The sequence below is a fragment of the Geospiza fortis genome, unplaced genomic scaffold (genome assembly GCF_000277835.1).
Source record: "Geospiza fortis unplaced genomic scaffold, GeoFor_1.0 scaffold98, whole genome shotgun sequence".
Taxonomy (NCBI): Eukaryota; Metazoa; Chordata; class Aves; order Passeriformes; family Thraupidae; genus Geospiza; species Geospiza fortis.
In genome coordinates, this window is record NW_005054306.1 from 12,797,685 (window position 1) to 12,818,035 (window position 20,351).

At 38.2% G+C, this 20,351-nt stretch overlaps 1 protein-coding gene across 7 annotated transcripts in view; it reads right to left on the minus strand.

Moving 5' to 3' along the window:
* The window catches only part of EPB41L2 (erythrocyte membrane protein band 4.1 like 2), a 109,082-nt gene extending 88,780 nt beyond the window's left edge, over positions 1-20,302 (minus strand). For all 7 annotated transcript variants that reach the window (XM_031066640.1, XM_031066644.1, XM_031066645.1 and 4 more), the window contains exons 1-2: positions 20,015-20,302; positions 17,219-17,300 (exon numbers count right to left, since the gene is read on the minus strand). The gene's annotated coding sequence lies outside the window, so the exon portion shown is untranslated. The remainder of the gene's footprint in view (positions 1-17,218; positions 17,301-20,014) is intronic.
* Positions 20,303-20,351: the final 49 nt, after the last annotated feature.

Below are 20,351 nucleotides of genomic sequence, written 5' to 3' on the forward strand. Positions count from 1 at the left end.
CCAAAAAAATCGTCTACCATGCTCTTTCAATACATTTTTCATTGCAGGGCGCATCAAGTGTGCCCATTCCTAACCAAGCTAATTTTTAACTGACTGAATGAATGGCAATTCCCTACCTGGAAGAAGGATGTTCCCTCTCCTTCTACTAGGTACCACCTAGTAAGGTTACAACTGCTGATCACAATTTTGGTTTAATATGTGACTCCCCAGCTGATATCTAGAATGAACTATTTCAGGTATGTTGTTTAAGGAGAAGCCATCTAAACAGCAAATGGGAATAAACAAGAGACAATCTTACAGTAGGATGTGTGAAGAAAGTTGAAGCAGCAGTCTGGTAATGTGGAAAGGAAAAGACAGAATACAGAACTGGGTACAGTGGCAGAAGCTTCCTAAATGAAGAACTGCTGCCAAAGGAATTATAACAAGTAATCAGTCAAACCTTTCTGTTTGTTTTCATGCCATACACAGTAGAGACTTAGTCTGGGAAATCACAATAATGCTTTTCTGCTAATTAACACCAACTCATTGAATGATCTATATGATGCAACTAAGGCAAATAGTAACAATTTAAGTAATTTTCTTTCCTTGCCTATGGTTACACTCTCTTGTGAAATACCAAGTCCTCAGAAATGAGATTCAGGATCCATGTTTCAAGATAGATACCTAGAGGTAAAGACTAATCTCAACAAGCTGTGGTACTGCCTTTGGGAATCCACTTCTTGAATCTCTGTACAGAGAAATCTAGTCTTGTAAAATATCTTCAGGAAACAGCTTTGACATGTTTGTGAGGTTATGAACTCAATTACAGATTCCACGCTAGATTAAAAAAAAAACAACCCTCCTTTATCTTCATGACAAAGTCTCCTTCAATACCTTGATTCTAAAAAGATACAAAACACTTCACATGTGGCAGATACAAGGAAACTGTGGAAGACTGCAGTTATTTCAAGAGTCCTTTTATTGGCAGCACTTCAGTTTGCCCTTGAGGAAAAAGAAATAATTTGTTTTGTTAAACCAATTCCTTTGCATTACAAAGAGTAGCTTCTATATGCATGGTAACCAAAGTTTTCACTCTTTGTAACTTCAGCTTTCCTTGTTCCAGACATAAAAAGCTACATCTGAGATCAAACCACAGACCAACGGATATAATAAAACTAAGCTAGCAGCACCAACAATTTTGTCAGGCATTTCACACAACCAAGTAGGTAGACAGGAAATCTACATGCTATTAAAACAGACCCCACTATATAGCTTACACGAGGTTAAAAACAATGTCAGTAGATAAGCTTCCATTTTTTGTTAAGATACTAACTTAAAATCTCCTTAGTGTTAGAAGAAACTGGCTGGCTTTAAAACAATATTTCCAAAAAAAATCTCATCTTAACCAAAATCTAAATATGTAATTTAATTGCTTCATAAAGCCAGTTTACAATCCAAAAATTACTCAAAATATTCCTTATACATTTCTCTCCCATCCACTAAAAACATTAACTTCAATATTGAAGGGAATATCCTAGATTTTAATATGTAAGCTTTACTCACTTTAAAACAAGTTTAAAATGCAATAAAAGTTGCCTGAAGGCATAATTTGGAAAGACATATAAAATTCCATTATTTGCTACTCTCCATATTCATTCCACAGAATGATGACAAAATGGATTTGCAGATGGAAGTTTCCCATAAAATTTCAGAACTGTATTCTAGTCAAATGACTTGGAAGAACAAGAAGTTGACATAACACTCAAACTGTATTAATGTAACACTTTAGCTACCTTATTAAGCATGCTTATGTAATCACTTTGAGTATCTGAAATAAACCAGCACTAAAGGTACTGAATTCTTCTTGAAAAACCAAAGCATAGTTGGATATCCAGCCTCTCCCTCAGAATCTTTCCCATACAAGGACATCTACTCTTCCTCATTTGCCTCCCTTCACAATTCAAGTTTTATTTATTTATTTTAAAAATGCAAGTTATTTCAGCAGCATGGCCATCACTCTCACAGAAAATCTTCACAGCAAACATAACGATGCTCAGTTATTTTTCCTCGTTCTTGTGTAAATGGGGAAGCCACTGCCACCTCAAATGGCGCGATTAGCAATACAGGTCTGAGCACTGATGGGGGATTAAAGTTCACAACATTATGTTTGGTGCCAACAGAACTTTAAAAGATATTTACCCTTTAACTTTTCATTTGATAACCAAGAAAAGACTGTGTCCACAATTTCTGGAATGTCTGTGTGGGCAACGCCATTTGTAATTCTGGGGGTTGGTGCACTCAAACAATGGTTTATTGGAGATCTTTCAGATACAATTAGATTGCACACCATCGGTTCCATCACAACAAGCCTGGACTCTCTTCAAATTTACACAGGATATTTATTCACAGGATACTTAACTAGGATGCAGAGGGAGTTACCAGAAGTATGACCATCATCCTGCCTTCTCCATCTATCCCCCACCCTCTCTTTCCCCAGTGCACTTGGGAAGGAAAAGGAGCCAAGGAGACCAAACAGTACCATTGCCATAGAGCTTTCTGCCCCGCTGCAGAGACTGGGATTTATAATCAAAACTGTCTGGGACACAGACTGCTGCTAGTGCTGCCTGCAATGCTGGCAGGCTGTTAAAGTTACAAAGAGAAAAATGTGCCAAAATATGTACTCTTGCTTGCCAAGCATATAATCCTGATGCATACTTCCTGATAGGAAAAGGATTTAATACATATGAGACAATTTCCTTTTCCCTTTGCTTAGAAATGATCTTCTTTCCCACATGCTTAAGGCTAGAGAAAAAGAAACAGCATGCCTTTCACATTTAAAAGAAGCTCAGTTAATTGTCTGACTGGAATACTCAGGTTCATTTGATTGAGCATATTCTGTATTTTCTTAGTAACTCAGATAACAATCATCAGGACAAGTTTTGGAATCTAAGAGAGTCTCTGCCTCCTGTTACTCATGAAACACTTCAAAGCATGTGGGAGGGCTGGATTTGTTGGTGGACATGGTCCCAGTTGTTGCTGGGTTCACTCCACAGCATGCTGTACTAGTAGCTTCTCTCCTGGGCAGAAACAGCAAGAGAACACCTGTGAAGGATTAGGGATTTTACCCTTGAATCATGGCATACCCTCGGTTGAAATGAGGAGTAGGGAAATTTGCTAAGAACTTTTCAACCAGAAAGTTTAATTAGAAACCTGGATATATATAAGTTGAGGGATAGCTTCTGTTGCTTAAAAAGGCAAAAGTAGTAGAAAAGCAAATTTGTGGATCAGGGAATCAAATAACAGACAACAGTACAGGGCTGAGACTCTCAAGCTTACTTCATTACTGTAGCATGGTAATTGGTAAATGTTCAGTAATTTATTTAGTATACTACTATGAATGATACTTGTAAAATACTACACAAACCAAGGCTAGAATTTCAAAAGACTCCTCATTAAGGAAAATTAGAGGTAGCTAATTAGAGGTAGTATTGTTATACCTTCAATAGATCTGTTGCAAAAACAATGTGAAGGAGATACTGATAATACTGATACAGCATTAAAACACTGTGCCAAAAATAATCTTAATACACTGAAGAAAATTCTTACTTTCATAATAAGGGTTTCAAAGAAGAAACAGTTGTCATTTAAGTCTAACAGAGTTGAGTTTTCAAGTACTGAAAGATACCCAGCAAATTACTTAAGTGTTACTAAGGTAACAATCACAACTGTATTTTCCCTAACTTACAACATACTTCTGCTAGTTAACATCTTTTCCTATTTGCAAGAAAGGAGGAAATAAGACCTTTCACTCATAACAAGCTGTCAGAGACTTTAGTTGCTACACTCCTCCAGTGTGAACATAAAAACTTAGAGAGGATATAGGAAAACAGTTGACATGGTTTTTGGAACAGAGGTTGCAAGCAAGATGAGTGTCTGCCTCCCAGGTAACAAAAAATAGACCAGGTTGCATCAGGGGAGGCTTAGATTGGATAGAAAGGATAATCTCTTCGCTGAAAGGATGGCCAGGCACTGAAACAGGCTGCCCCGGGACGTGGTTGTCACCATCTCTGGAAGTATTTAAAAGACTTGGAGATGTGGTGCTTGGCACATGGTTTAGTGGTGGATTTGGCAGTGTTAACCTAACAGTTGGATTTAATAATCTGAAAGGTCTTTTCCAACCTGAACAATTATATGATCCAATGAACAACAGAGCTTATATAGCAGCAAAACTTTGCCTGACAGCAAAAGACAGTCTACAAACACTCACTTTACCAGAAGTATTAATCATTCTTAAAAGTAAAAAAGCAGGCAAAAGGTCTAAAGATTTCAGAAAAACCAGCTATTAACTTAATCAAACTGACAACAACAAATATCAACCATCACCACATGTTAGGAACAGGTTGGAAAAGATTATTTTGAACAAAAATGCTGTTTGAAACACATTACAGTTGCGGGCCTGGTTTCCTACAGAAATAAGATCTATGCAATCATCTGTTTGTCATTCTTCTTTAGTAATGTTTAAGTTCAATGGTCAATTTGAACTAAATTTAGCAATGGTCCAGAGGTCTCAATAATACTTAATTTATACAGGACATGTAAAGCCAGTTTGGTAGGAAAGAAATCCCAGTTAGTGAAGAGTGTCTAGTATAAACCCACAAGTAAACCTATTTTATTTGCCTTACTAGCTTTACTGTCAGCACCTCTCAGCCACACAAAACAAATATGTATCTAGCGATAATTTGGATGGTTGTGCATCAAGTATACTCAGGGAATAATATAAGAAAATAAAGAAAAGAGGCACTGACAGAGCAAACATTTATAAGTGACAAGGGAATAAAGCTGATATTTTGTTATAAAGGAGAGCATGAAAAAGTCATGGAAGACCGTGCCTCATAAGTTCTTCCACTGCAACTCAGTTTCAAATACTGAAAGATCTGATGCTTTCAGGTAAACCTGAAAGGAATGCTGAGGAGGATTACAAGAAGGTCAACAACACATTTGCTATCACTAGCTTTGAGAGGCTAGTATTCCAGAATTATTTGGGTTGGAAGCGACCTAAAAGCTAGTTCCAAACACCTGCTATGGGCAGGGATACCTCCCACTAGACCAGGACACTCAGGGCCCCATCCAACCTGGCCCTGAACACTTGATGGGACATTCATAATATTCTTGGGCAACAGCCACCACTTCCAGTGCCTCATCATACTCACAGTAAAAACTTCTTCCTAAAATCTAAGCTATGCTTATCCTCTTTAAATTTAAAGCCATTATTCCCATATTACTATTTCTAACTATTACTGAATATTGTATAGTGGAGCATAAGAGCATGAAAAGAGGAAAAATGAGAAAGAACTTGTGTGGAACAATATTTCAAATACATGAAAAAATTATTATTATTATTATCTAAAAATTCTACTGCTCATCTCTTGCTTTTACCACAGCATTATCATTATTAAAAATCTTTGAAATAAGCTAGGAGAAGAAAATCTAGCAAAATAAGACAATTTCAGTGGATATTAGATAGATGGGATCTCTAAATCCAGTTCATTCATCTTGCAGGACTTATGAGTTTGCATTCTGGGTTTCTTCCATCTCTTCCCCATCTACCACCATTACATGTTCAGAAAGTAAACTAATCTGTGCTTTTAACCCAAAGAATCTGCAACTCAAACATGTCAATAGTTAGCTGACCATAAAAGCAGAGATAGAGCTGCAAAGCTGTGCCTGCTGCAGGTGTATGAACTAATAATGCAAAGAGGGTGATGTAGATTGAAAAAACACACCTCTGTCTCCTGAATTGCTAGTTTGACAATTTTGGTCAAATATTCATGCTGATTTTGCAAGAATTCAAACTGAGTCTGCTTACACTGGTTATGAATGTACCTACACAAAACTTCAGAGAGTCAACCTGAAATTTTGGCAGCAACAATTCCTCAGATTACAAATAACTCATAACATCATTTCCATAGTCCCATCACAAAGATAGAGAATTTGTGTCAGTTTACTGGGCATAGTCACCTCTTAAGCCTGGAAGCAAAGAACACATAAGTTGTGCATGCGAACAGAAGTATCATGTCCTAAATCAAAAGATAACCTTTACTCACAGCTGGGTAGTCCATCTACTTCCAATCTGCACACTAATGGACAGTTTCAAAAGGCAGTGATGGCTTAGACAGAAATACCTTCAGATGTAAACAATATACAAAGCACTGTGGTGTCAACCAGGGAACTGACTATGCCAAATTCCATATATATTCTTTTGAAGAACATACCAAGTTCAGTAGGTTATGTTAGAAGTATCTAACACAAAATACATCAGACAAGTTCACTTGCCGGCTTTGTAGAACTTAAGCTGCTTAATTTTCTTAACTTGGTAGAAAATAAAAATAAAAATCAAGTTACGATATTTTTCAGACTCTATGGGGAAGAGAAAAAAGTCAAGGGTCTGTGACGTCTTATTACACGAATTTGCCAGATCTGATTTAGCACTCAATGGCATCTCAAACTCTTCTGAAAGGTTAGGAGGTACCTCACTTAACAACACTCTGGTCTCCTGAGCTTAGGTAAGCTACAGAGCAAACATAGATAATAAAGTCACAAGACCACCAAAAAGAAAATAATTATAAAACATTCAGAAAACTCTTAATGCATCCATCTCTACATTTTGAGGATAAAGGAATCATAATTTTCAGCACATTACATTACTCTCAAAAAGTTATCTTCCAATGTCTATCTACTGCTTTATTTCAGCATTCTCCCTTGTGTGAACTGCTCGTAATGATCCTAGAAAATCACTCTAACTAACATTTTGATGCAAGAACTTATTTAACTGAGAGGTCAGTTAAAAAATATGGTATTACTGTAGGCAATGAGAGTATCATAATCAAAAGAGATTAATTCCTCTAATTAAATACCACATAAGAAAAACAGGAGTATTAAGTCTACATCAACGACAATCAGTGAAGATGTTTTAGAAATATTTTAGCTTCATAGACCAAGTTAAATGCTTAAGTCAAAATGTCCCAATATTGAGAGGAAATAAAAACCATTTACAGGAAACAAATCAATATTTTACCGATCACACATTGCTAGACTGCCTCAAATGTCTTGCAAGCACAAACATGCAGCAGTGCTGCTTTACTTCAGACTGCAAGTCTGATTACTTCTCACTTTCTCTATGCTATTCAGTAACTAGCTCTGAGTCAGACATTTAAGTATCACCACTTGCACTAGGAAGCTGGAAAAACAGCCACAAAGCCCCACCAGCTCTGAGAGAAGAAGACTACAGGCATTAACCCATTAAGCAAAATAGTACAGCTTATCCTACCAGGGTACAAAAGGCTGCAGAACAAAAAACATAGGTGACCCAAAGGAAAAAAAAGGCTACTTTAGATTCCTCCTTTTCTTGTAGATCTCATCACAAAAGTTAAGCCCTCTTTAGCAATCAAAAAAGGAAAGTTAGTAGAAGTCAAAGCCCAGGATCCCTGTAACTATGCACTCTACATGCAGTGACTTTTCCCTTGTTACCACTTCTCCCTGTATAACAGCAAGCTAAGAGTTTGGACAATTTGATCTTTCTGTTCAGTTCTTCAAAAGTTCCACACTAAAATTTGCAAGCGTGTTTTGAAGAAGAGCAGCAATACAACAAAGTGTAAAAATAATTCCAAACAGTAACTACAAACAAATCAGTGGAAAAAACTTCAAAATTGAATACAGTAGTATACTCTCTTGGCTGAAAAGCACTGAATTACTGGTAAAACTCTTGCAGACTATTCAAGCCCTTTGCAGAATTACCAGCCTTAGGGGTATCAGCAAAGACAGTTCTGTCATGTGAATTGATGCGTACTATTGATAAGTAAGTGTCGCCTATGGCAGCGCTTTTCAAGTACAAAGACAGGTCAGAAAACTGAAAGGTTTTTTTCATGCAAAGGAAGATACACCTTAATAGCCCACCAGGCATCTCCTCTAGTCAAGGGGGTGAAAGAAGCAACAGCTGTTTTCAGAAGAAAAGGTCAGAAGCGCTGGCTGAATATGGGAGCATACTAGACTTAGCTTGATTCTACATAAGAGTCTATGTTACAATTATGTCGATGTAAGGCCTGTATTAGATTATCTCATTGTAGCAATAGTTATTTTGCTTATTTTAATTAAAGCATTCTGAGGTGACTGCTTCAATTCCAGCTAAAGCCCTGAATGTGATCACTTTCACAATAAGCAACAAGAAGCCTTCCATACTAAAATAGTGTTGCATTTTAAAAATACAGCTGTGGATCAAGTAACATTTTACAGCTCACATCAGAGACAAAAAGTTTTGCATAACTTCACAGCATGTAACCATGAGACCACTCTCAACCCACTACAAATGTTTCTTTAGCAATGACTAGCAGAATGAAAACCATCTTCAATTCTTCAGCAGCACAGAACTTTGTAAACAACAGCAGTGTTTACTTTAATTCAAGAGGAAAGCAAAAAAGAACAGAAGAAAATCAAGTGGGGAGAAGAGGTTACAAAGGGCTTGTTTGGAGCTGAAAGGATGAAGGGGAGAAAATACAGTGAACCAGACCTTTAGAGCATAAACTGGAGGAGAGGGGAGAAAACCATGCAACAGTACATCTACTGCTGAAAATGAAAACCCAACTTCTGTTGCTTAACACAACCTCCATACAGACTAGAGATACTCAGCCTCCTAAGTGCATTTTTCTTTTTAAAATTTCCACAATAGGAGCAAATAGTTCAAAAGTATGATCCATGGACACAGAGCTGCCCACTGACATCACTACTTCAATTAGCTCAAAATTAGTACTGAAGAAAAAAAGAATTACTATCTAGTTAGTGACTGAATTTGCTGTTCAAATGTTTGCACATATAAGATAGACATGATCAAAGGTACAAAAGCCACACTTAAAGCTCTCCAAACCAGACAAAGAAATAATGAATCATAGTCAGAAACATCCCAAGTATCCCCAATTCCAATTCACTCCTACACAGTGGTACATTTTCCCTCTATGCTATCATAATTTACATATGATTTCAGGCTAGTAATGCTCTGCAAACATATGTAAAAGAAAAAATTCTGTAATTTTACTTTATGTTACTGAAAAATGGAAATAACTGTAACTTTAGGCTTGCAAAAAATCTAACGGCAGAATTGTCTTTTATAAAAAAAGTGCTAATACCCTAGTAATAGCAAACATCTAGGAAAATGGTACACGTGGAATTCCCATTATAGCAGAATCTTGCTGTTCTAATAAGAATATTTAAAATTCATGAAGCTTTGCTTTGACAGATTGGCTATTCTATGATTTTGTTTCTCTTTAGTTTTATTAAAGACATATACACTGCAAAACTTTCCAGGTTTGTTTCTGGATTAAAACCAAGCTAACTGTTCTGTCATGAAAGAGAACTTTTGCAACACCCAAAAACCTCAGTAAGAGAATTTCCACACAGCTTTTCAAGTACCAGTTAGGTACTTGAACTCATACTTTAGCTACAATAATATTATACCTGAAGCATCTGACAAAGTAGTTTTTAAGAGTAAAACAGCAAGATGGACATCATCAGATTCCAGTGGATGTGGTCAACAAAATAGTAGCCATGTCCCCACCAAGCAGCAAGAAGGAAACACAAGCTCTCCCAGGCACTGTGGGTTTTTGGAGGATGCATATTCCAGATTACAGTCAGACTGTAAATCCTCTCAATTAAGTGACCCAGAAAAAGAATGATTTAAGTGGGTTCCTGAACAACAAGAAGCTTTTGAACAAATTAAACAGCAGATTGTTCATGCAGTAGTCCTTGGGTCAGTCAGGAAAGGACAAGATGTGAAAAATGTGCTTTACACTGCAGCCAGGAAGAAAGGTCCTTCCTGAAGTCTCTGGCAAAAAGCACCCAGGGAGACTCAAAGATAAGCTTGCAATTTCTCCAGTCAGGGATGCAAGGGATCCCAGGCCTGTTACACCCCAACTGAGATACCAGCAGCTTATGAAGGAGCTTGAGCTGTCTCAGAAGTGACTGGCACTAAAGCCCAGCTTCTCCTGGAACCCCAACTGCCAGTACTGGGCTGGATGCTCAAAGGGAAAGTCCCAGCCACACATCACATCACTGACACCACATGGAGTAGACAGGTTGTGTTGATCACACAGCAAGCTCAAATAGAAAACCCCAATCACCCACTTGGAAGTCAGCAAGAACTGGCATGAAGGCAAAAATTTCGGACTACCATCATCAAAAGAGAAGGTACCACATGTTGAAGAGGCCATATTATATAATCAACCACCAGAAAATTAAAAGCAATACACTCTTTAGTGACAGTTCCTGTCACACACTGAAGATGGAAAGCTGCCATATGAAATCCTACACAGTAAGCTGCAGAAGCTATTGAGGGACAAGGTGGATCAAGCTAGAGAGCAGAGCTCAAAGCCATTCATCAGGCTTTACATATTGCTGAAAGAGAAATGGCCAGTGCTTGACCTCTTCTACACTGACTCATGGAGGGCAGCAAATGATGGAAATAGGTCAACTGGCAGCACAGAGGGAAACCCATCTGGGCTGCTGAAATGTGGTAAGACATCCCTGCCTAGGTGAAGAAGTTGGCCATAAAAGTATGTCACAAAAATGCACATGCACCCAAGAGCTGGGCTACCAAAGAACACTGCAACAATGGACAGGTAGATCAAACTGCCAAGATTGAAGTGCCTCAGGTGGATGTGGACTGGCAGGATAAAGGTGAGTAATTTCTGGCTCAGTGGGCCCATCATGCCTCACATCATCAGGGAAGCAATGCAACACACAGATGGGCTTGTGACTGAGGGGTGGACTTAACCATGGACACTATGTCCCAAGTTATCCATAACTGTGAAACACGGCCTGCAATCCAGCAAGCAAGGCCTCTATGGTGCAGTAGACTATGGCTGAAATACAAATATGGGGAGGCCCTGCATATCGACTAGATCACACTGCTGAAAACCCACCAGGCAAGTGCTACATGCTTACAGTGGTGGAAACATCCAGCCAGGATGGCTGGATACAGACCCTGTGCCTGGTGCTACTGCCCAGAACGCCATCTTGGGCCTTGGCCTGCAGCAACATGGCACACCTGAGACAACTGAGTCACACAACAGGACTCATTTCAGAACTAGTCTCACAGACACCTGGCCAGAGAGCACACGACTGAGTGGTGTACCCTATTCCCAATCATGTGCCAGCCTCTGGGAAATTGAACAGAACAATGGACTGTTAGAAACCACAGTGAAAGCAGTGGGTGCTGGGGCCTTCAAACACTAGAATCTGCACTTTGCAAAGGCTGCCTGGTTTAATTAACTCCAGAGGCTCCAGCAATCAAGCTGGTCCTGCCCAATCAAAACCCCCACCTACCGTAGAAGGGGATGAAGTCTCCACGGTGCATTTGAGGAATATCGGTTTGGATTGGTCCTGCCTAAAGCAAAGGCAAACTGGTCTGTGTGACTGTTTTTGCTCGAGTAGTTGCTGGGTAATGCAGAGGGATGGGGAAACAATGCACACCTCAAAGGGATTTGATTTTTGGGTGAGAACAGTCTGTAGTGTTAACTTTTATAACATTGGCTGCTGAATGGCACTGCATCTGTGTGCCATAACCACCATGGGCAATGAACATGGTTTGCTCCAGATACAGTAGGCTCCTGATGTAGCTCACAACCACCTGGTAGTACTCCTGCCCTGGAAGACATCTAGGATGTACAGAGCCCAAAGTCATGGACCAAATTAACTCAATGGACATCTTGGAAGGACAGACATTGACTATTGAAATTATACCTATGCTTATGCATATATATATATGTACATATATGGCTAGTAGGTGTAGGATTCGTGCATGACATGAATGGTATAGACTAAGGGGAGGATAATGTCCTGGCTTAAGCAAGGATAGGGTTAATTTTTACAGTAGCCAAGAGGGGGCCTGGTCAGGAATCAAATATTATTCTATATCACCTCACATCATTTTCTGGGGACAGGGGAAGGAGTCCCTTCTGCATCGTGTTGTGTGGTAGTGCAGTCAGGTATTCACCAGCCCTGCATGGGGAGCACTCACATGTGACTCGTTCACCTCCCTCGTACACTGTCATTAATATGCTTGCTCTTACTGCTCCTTTTCTTGTTTCATTGCTATTTCCAGCAAATTGCCTTTATCTCAACCCACCATCTCTACCTTTTGTGCTTCCAATTCTCCTCTCTATCCAACTGAAGGGGAAGGGTGTAGGGGGGAAGTGAGTAGCACATGATTTGGAGTTTTCTAATGGGAACACTACTGCTATACCAGAGTCTGCCCACAATCACATACAGTGCCAATAACTGGAGCAAAGTGCCTGGTTACAACAAACTGGTGGGAGGCATAACCTGAAACTAGTCAGCAGAAGCTGCTGTTCTCTGAAAGAAATCAAAAATTCCACACCCAGAAAAAAAACCCCACACAAACCAACTTTGTTTCTCAAAAACAGAGGGATCATCTTTATTCCATTTTATACTGAAAAACAGAAGTATGATGAAAGAACAAGCATAATTTGACAAGCTACAGAAACCACTTTAATTTTAATTAACCAATTAATAAAGTTACATTAAATAAGATCTCTGATAATATTAGCTTTTTATCCTCGAATTTGAGTTGCTACCTTCATGAGCAGTTTACCAGTGCTCACATACAAACATATTGCCTGAGTTACCTGAAACAAAGCATTAGATAGGCAGGTAAAAAAAAAAAAAAAAACCACCAAACACCCAAATGAACTAGCAGAGAAAAAACACATTTTCCCTGAAATTAGCGCTTATGCTTTCACCTTCTTGATATAACCAAAGATCTAAAAATAGTCACAGAACAAAATCACTTGTTGTGTCTTGAGCTGTTAGTTTAACTGCTTACATACTGAGCCTTCTAGCAAGAGTCATGTACTGTAAAAATAACACTTGAGGAAAAATCTCTGTAGCATAACTACTTCAAGTCTTAAAATATTTAACCAAAATCTCTAAAGAAAATCTGAGTTGTTTTAAATACGAGTAAAACAAGAAGACCCTTGTGAGCTTCTGAACAGGAAAGATTCACAGACTTTTCTAAATGAGTATCCTTTATGAGCAAGCGACTCCACCAGGCAAATTAATCTTCCCACATAATTCAACAGTTTATGGAGACAAGATGTTTCAAGACAGAAAATCTGGGCTCATGACAGTGACTAAACAGTTCAACCAATAAAAACTGTTTTCATCTGGTCCCATACCAAAGTATTAACATGCTACATACAGCACATGTCTTGCCCTTTATCCAAGGTACGATGTACCACCACTGAGTAATTTTATGGCAAGCCAACCCATTTCATACTAGGTGTTGTCTTGGAATACAACTAATTTTTTTTTTTAAATCAAAAATCAGTGAAACTGAGTAGAAGGTCTGAAAAAGGCAAAGAAGCTGCACTTTTATCTAGGCAAAAAAAATAGTTGAAGCAAACTTGCTCCCAATATCGTGGGAACATATTTTGCCTTTCTCACACTAGCCTTTAAAAATCCAACTGCAAGCAGTAAATACAACTCTTAATTCTTAGTCCAGTATATCAAATCTCATGATTCCTCAAGATACAGAGTTGGATTTCTTAAATTTTTCAAACAAATCAGCTCAGGCAAAATATACTGCAGCTAATGTGTGGGTGTTTTTATAGATCTTCATTATGCTTTTTGAAACAAAAGGAACAGAAGTCCAGAATACATAAGAAACAAGAACTAAAGCAGCTTCTAGTCATCCTTCCATATCAGAGCTAAAATTGTTCCAACTCCTCCTTCAGTGGTAACTGTCTCACGTGTAATACCTGGTCTCTAGTTACCACTACAAATACTCTGTTTGGATTCCTGACCTTGTAATGGTCTAAGGATGAAAGGAGAATGTAGGGTCATTTACCTTCTACTAAATTTGCTAAAACCAGTGGGCATATGAGGGAATATGAAAGGGGCAGAAATGTTATATGTGTGGTTTTTTTAAACTAGATTGACCACATGACCCTGCCACTCTCCCCAAGTCAGAACACTGTCATTTATTACTGTGTTCTGTAGCATAACTTCATTTTCGCTTTGGATTACATTTTTAAACATAGAACTCTCGCAACAGAGCTCATTTTACAGAGCATTTCTATGGAAAAGGCACCTTTCCTCCAAGAATCTTCTCACCTAAAACACAGCTGCAGTATTCCTAACTTCACTTTTACATAGTTTAATTTCTTCTGTGCTGGTGACAGAGTAAACTTTTCCCCAAAAAATCCTCAACTACTCAGCCTCAACACTAAGTCATTATTCTGCAACTATGCCATGACACTTAAACAGCATCCTTACTTTCTGAAATGTCACTGCGACTGAATCCAGAAGTGACAAAAACCTATAGTGTTCTTATCTGCTACATGTTTCACCTTACCAATTCAACACAGTAAAAAATCTGGAGACTATGAAATTTCAGCCTTCAGAAACATGCCTTACCCTTCAGAATGAAGAAAAAATTCAACATGCTTGGAAATACAATGGTCTCGGTATAAGCAAATGCAAGGGTAGCAGGGAGGGGTGGGGAATGAAAAAGAAAATCTGTAAGTGCACAAATTTCATCAAGCATTAATTGCTCTCTGTAATATATTCTCAAGCACACACACAGAGTCAAGAAAGCACACCGGGAAAGTGAGGCCAAATACAACAGCTTAAGTTAACTAATGAGATAATTAGAGGTCCAAAACAGGTTTAATACTAAAATCACTTACAATTGGGGTTTGTAAAGAAGGAGCAGTAACACTGATACATAGCAATCCCAGCCTTGTTTCAAGCAGCTGCCTCTAACCATAATATAAGATAATCTTTGACAAATGTTGTCTACAGAGGAGACAAGGCAGCCATAAGACAAAACACAGACTTAAAAATTAATTTAATGCTACAGCATTCTTTGGTTCTGGTTATGTGTTCCCCACTCTGTCCACCCTCCCTCCACCTCCTTCCCTCCCAGACACTGGGTTTATTTCAGACTTGTGGTCAAATATTGAAATGCCTTACCAGGAAAAGTACCAAAAAAGCCATACAAGAAAAAAGGATTCAGTCCTCTAAGAGAAGATCAATGATATATAGGGCATATTTCTTTAATTGCTTGATGATGAAACAGCAGTAGTTACAGTATTATTTAAACACAGCTTTTAAGTGCAACTTCAAAAGGAGAAGCCAAATGGGATGAAACAGCTTCTTTCAGCTGAGCAAACAGCAAATCAATTGTTTACAAATAATGTCTACAAAGTACAAAACACTGTGTTTGGAAAATGAAAGTTTCAGATCCAAAAGTGAAACGTTCAAAGACGTTTGCAGGACACAGTATATTCTGAAATATTTTAATTGATGAATCTCTGCTTTTGTAAGTAACTGGAAGCAATAATAGTGTTTCAACAAATGTGAAACCCAAGGACATTTTTATCACCAGATTTTAATTTTGGTTTGATTTTCCAAAGTAGGAGGATACATGCTGAATCAGAATTGAAAGGTCTTCCTTGCATCAATTCAAAAATTTGAATTAAGAATATATATTTTAAATCCCATGTACAGGAAAACTGAGTATTTCAAATTAGAAAAAGCTGTTCAAATTTTCCATTGTGGTAAGAGAGCACATCATGCATTTTAAATACATACTGAAGTTTTTCATACTCTTAATAACATTCTGTGTTCTTAAAATGTTGTAGTCAAATTCTTATCCAGGCCACTATAAAGAATACCACAGTTATAGTCTATACTTCTCTACCCACAGTAAGGGGATAGCAGCAAATTACAGTAAAATCTGGTGTTACATTTAGCTGTACAACAGTACTAATCAGAAAGTAATTTCAACAATAAATATTTGGTTAAACTCTGCTTTGTCATCAGTGCAAGCAATTTAAGATGAAACTGATGTTTCAGAGAGTTCGTGGGGTTTTTTTTCTTTTGAGTCTATTTTTATTTTCTGGTTACTGAGCATCTTTTCCTATGAAACAGTTTTCCAGAGCTACTGCTTAGCAAACAGAAAACCACACACAATGTTAAAAGTAAAAGGGAAGAGTCAAGCCTAGAGGACCATGGCAATCCACAGTTCTCTTTAAACTGTCCTTAGTTAACCCTGTTTTACTACTCAATGGCAAGATCTTCTAACAATGACCTTACAGAGTACACAGGCTGCATGACTCAGTAAGAGCAAGGTAAGCTAAAAGTCAGGCTTTATCACACCCTTCAGAAAGAATACAGGGAGGAGAAACCAAGATACAGACAAACATGAGCCCCACAGTAGATACAATATCAAGTAAAACACCCAGTTAACCCCCTAGACACTGACAAGTCACCAGTTTTAAAAGAGAGGCTCTTCCTGCAATTCTTCACAAGAACTCTCTGATGAGCCATGCTACTATTAATAAAAGCACTACAGAGATAAACATAAGTAGTACCTTATCTCCTTTAGAAAAAAAAATCCAATCAAAGAAACACATAAGCAAAATACTACTACTTGCTTCTGAGAATCCAGAGACAATCAGTTTTTACACAAGAGACCAACTTCACTGAAGTCAGGCCTTGAAAGCATCCCATACCTTAGCGCAGTCATGAAACATTATGCCATCAAAGGCAGCTGTGGTGCGCACAGCAAAGAGTTGGCATCTGGCATGTTACAACACCAACTCACAGAGTTGTTGTAATGCAGTGTTTGTGTAGTGCCTCTAAGACATCAGACACTACAGCAAAAAAACAATTTTTCCCCCCTAAGTCTATTAAAATAAATAAACCTGCATTCTTGCTGAGCTGTCCCACCTGCCGTACACATAAGTCTATAATCTCATACTATACATGGAACATACTTTCTTCATTTCACTAGCCAAACAACAGCTATTTTTTGATTACCCAGTAGCAATTAATCAATATTCTGTTGATATGGCCTTCACTTCATCTGTAAATCTTTACAAAGTCCTCAAAGACAAGGTGAAGTCTATGGAGGAAATAAGTTACTAGTAAAATTTACCTTCACAGGAGAGTACACACCACAAAGTTCTTAAATAGAAGTCAAAATATTTACTGTATCATCTAGATGTTCTTTTCTATATAATATCACAAAACTGACAACTCAAGTCATGTAAATTTATCACATCAATAGCTAAAGTAAATGAGCAGTTGAAACAGAACACAAAATGTTGCCTATTTAGTAAATTCATACAATGAATCTTCTGATCCAAAAAAATAAACTACAAATTACCTTTCACTCCAGTAGGAATCTTGAAAATTTGTAGAGTGAAATCAACTATGACAACTGGATATCAGCACAGTATCTTGCTTGCCTGTAAGGGATTAATTCAGAGTCACATTACATAAAAAAAATAACCCATCAAATAAATTAGAAAACCAGATAAGTGAAATTGAACAGTGCTGAAATGAGAAACATTTTGAAAATGTGAACACCCTGACAAAGAAGAAGAGAAAAAAGCCCCACACCCAATCATTTAACTTACACTTTGATTTTTGTCTCTTAACAAAACAGAAGTGTGGCAGTTTATTTTAAAGTCTAACACCCTTAAAGTTTAAAAGTAGTCTGCTTTCAAAATAGAAGGCCAGAAATAACCCCTTACAATGCGGTTTGACTTCTTGTATAGTCCAGACTACAACAATCAGACGCTTCCACATCCCCTTTTCTTCTCCCATCCTCTTTCTTGTGTCCACCCATTGTGTGAGTACACAATGAACAGTTTTCCAACACTGCTTTTCTTGGGTTAATTTTGCTTGCAATGAGGAACACAGCCCACCTTCCCTCTTCTCACTCCCCCCTACTTAAGACCAACTCCAGAATGAAACCAGTTTGACTTAGTACATCTTCCCCAGGAAAGCATTCAACCTTGCTTTAGAAATATCTAGTAGCAAATATGCTACACACTACAATCTTCAGTAAAATGGCTTTTAACCTACTGAAACTTACACACAGTAAACTAAAATGTAGAAAACTTCCTCTTTTGAAAAATTAGAATAGAGCAACACATTACAGACGCAACTATTAAAAATGTAAACCATTTAAATCCTTTTTCTGCCAATGAATACTTCCATAGCTGTCCTCCATGTAACAGGTACACCCAACATCATGTTCTTTTGTTCCCTCCTTTTTTAATCCTAAAACAGATCCATCTTTGGTACTAAAACATGCTTCCCAGATTAACGCCAAAAAGAAATGGCAGTTCAAAAAGGAGCCCCACAATCACCAACTACAGATATTTTTTTTACTTGGTCATATTTTTTAAACATTGCCTATAAACCTAGTTTGATTTTTTGAACATCAGCTTAAAGAGAACGTACAGCAAAATTCTTTGTCACAACCCACAATGCCTTCTTAACATGTCTGTACTTCCCAGAACACTCTTCCATTCTCTACCTATGATCCATAGTCTTCATCTTTAAAGGCATGACTTGGGAGCTGAAAAATGGGGTCCCATGAAAAATGAATGTTCTGCCTATATCCACACTCACAAACTGATTCAGATAATATTGGCTACTAGAAGTAACACAGTTATTCTTCAGGTTACCTTCTCTAAGTGAGAGCTCTTGAGTGCTGCCACTGAGTCCCCAGTAAGACATCAGGAAGCCAAACTAACTTTAGAATGCTACCTGTGTTGTCCCTTGAATCTAAAAAAAAATTATGAACTGACCGCAGTTACTGGAAAATTATCCAAGTAGAAGTGGAACAACAGGTCTATTTCCATATGAATAAAGCCTGGAAGTTTATTCCACAGAGCCCTGGATGTTAAGAAGTTTGAAGTCCCCCTGTTCTCCACTATCAACCACTGTGCAGAGAGAATACACATTTTTTGAAAGTCTTGTCTAGGCCTTTTAAATTATATTTTTACAATGCAAGCTCATCTGCCACAGGTACATACTGTTGATAGACATTTTTGAGGTCAATAACCTCAGAAAACACTGAAGGGAAGGTCATTTTCTAAGCCCAAAGGTAATGAAACTCAGCAGAGTGTTGCAATTTAGGCAAAAGAAAGCAGCTCAACTTCCCACCAAGAGGTCAACAGCAGAGAGAAAGCAGCGTGGCCAGCAGAAATGGAAACTTGGAAGGGAGGAGAGCAGCAGCTGAAGCAGAGTGCTTCTGCTGAATGGCCCTCCAGGGCCAGTGCTGCATAACCCAGGGTACGACCAAACTGCTTTTGTTCTGTAACTGGTTGGCTCTGTAGCTTAGGGACTCCCTTTTTCTGCTGTTCAAAACATGATGCTAAAGGACACAGCTTTTCTTTCAGATAGTCTCTCAAAGAAGCATTTTCTCATTTCAACCTCTGCAGGACTGGATACACACAAGTTGATGAGAATTTGCTGAAGGCTAAGTTCTGTAGAACTGTGCTTGTTGCATTTCACTAATGCTCTGGGAGCACCCATGACAGCAGACAGAAAAGAAGGCTATAAAGCTAAGAAAATGAATACATGTGCTTTAAAGTAAATATAGAATATATAATTTAAATTAAAAACTGGTCTCAGAGAGCTTTACAAGAAGTAAAACACACACCAAATCAACTGCTTGCCAGTTATTACTGGTATCAAAGCACCTTAAGTTTACTTTAGCTGGCTATTACTTGCTCTCTGGCAGTGATTTTTTTTGGAAGGTGGAAATCATAATCATTAAGCTGACAAATCCTCAAAACAACTCTCTTCATGTCAATCAGCAATCCCTCTAACCATACACATGTGTGGACAACACTATTAACATCAAAAGGGATTAAGTTCAACTCAGTGGAATCTTTACCTGTAAAGAACGCTGCACACTAAAAAAAATGTTACCACAGCGTTAGTAGCTCTTTCAAGTGTACTCAGACTTCAGAGTACTGTAATCAAAGCCTTACAAAAGAACAATAATAGGAAAAGAACTTTAGAGCTAAATTTATAAATAACAATTTTTTTTAAAGATCTCAGTGCATAATGCTCAGAGGCTAGGTCACCACATCTTGAAAGAGGGCCTTATTTTAAAACAGTAGACACAAACCATATAAGAGGATTCTACACTTATTTTTACCCTAATCCTGAAGAGAAGGGAAACTAGTGATGCGAAGTCTTCCTCGATTTCACCCCCTATCTGATTCTTGGCAAACAGCCTCAGTGCGGGGGCCTATTTAGCTCATTTTTCTGCAGTTGCTAACTTAGAGACGAAAGGAAGAGCCCAAGATGCAAACAGATGAAGTTATCAGGAGGAGAGGAGTGGTGCTCCGGGAGGAAGGAAATTAGGAAACCAAACGCTTCTCTTCACGCAGCATTCACGCGACGGGTGCGGGAAAGGCACCAACAGCCATCGGGACCGATTTTTTCGGGGAAAAACACCCCTTTTTTTCTGGCCCCAGAGCAGAGGCGGGCGA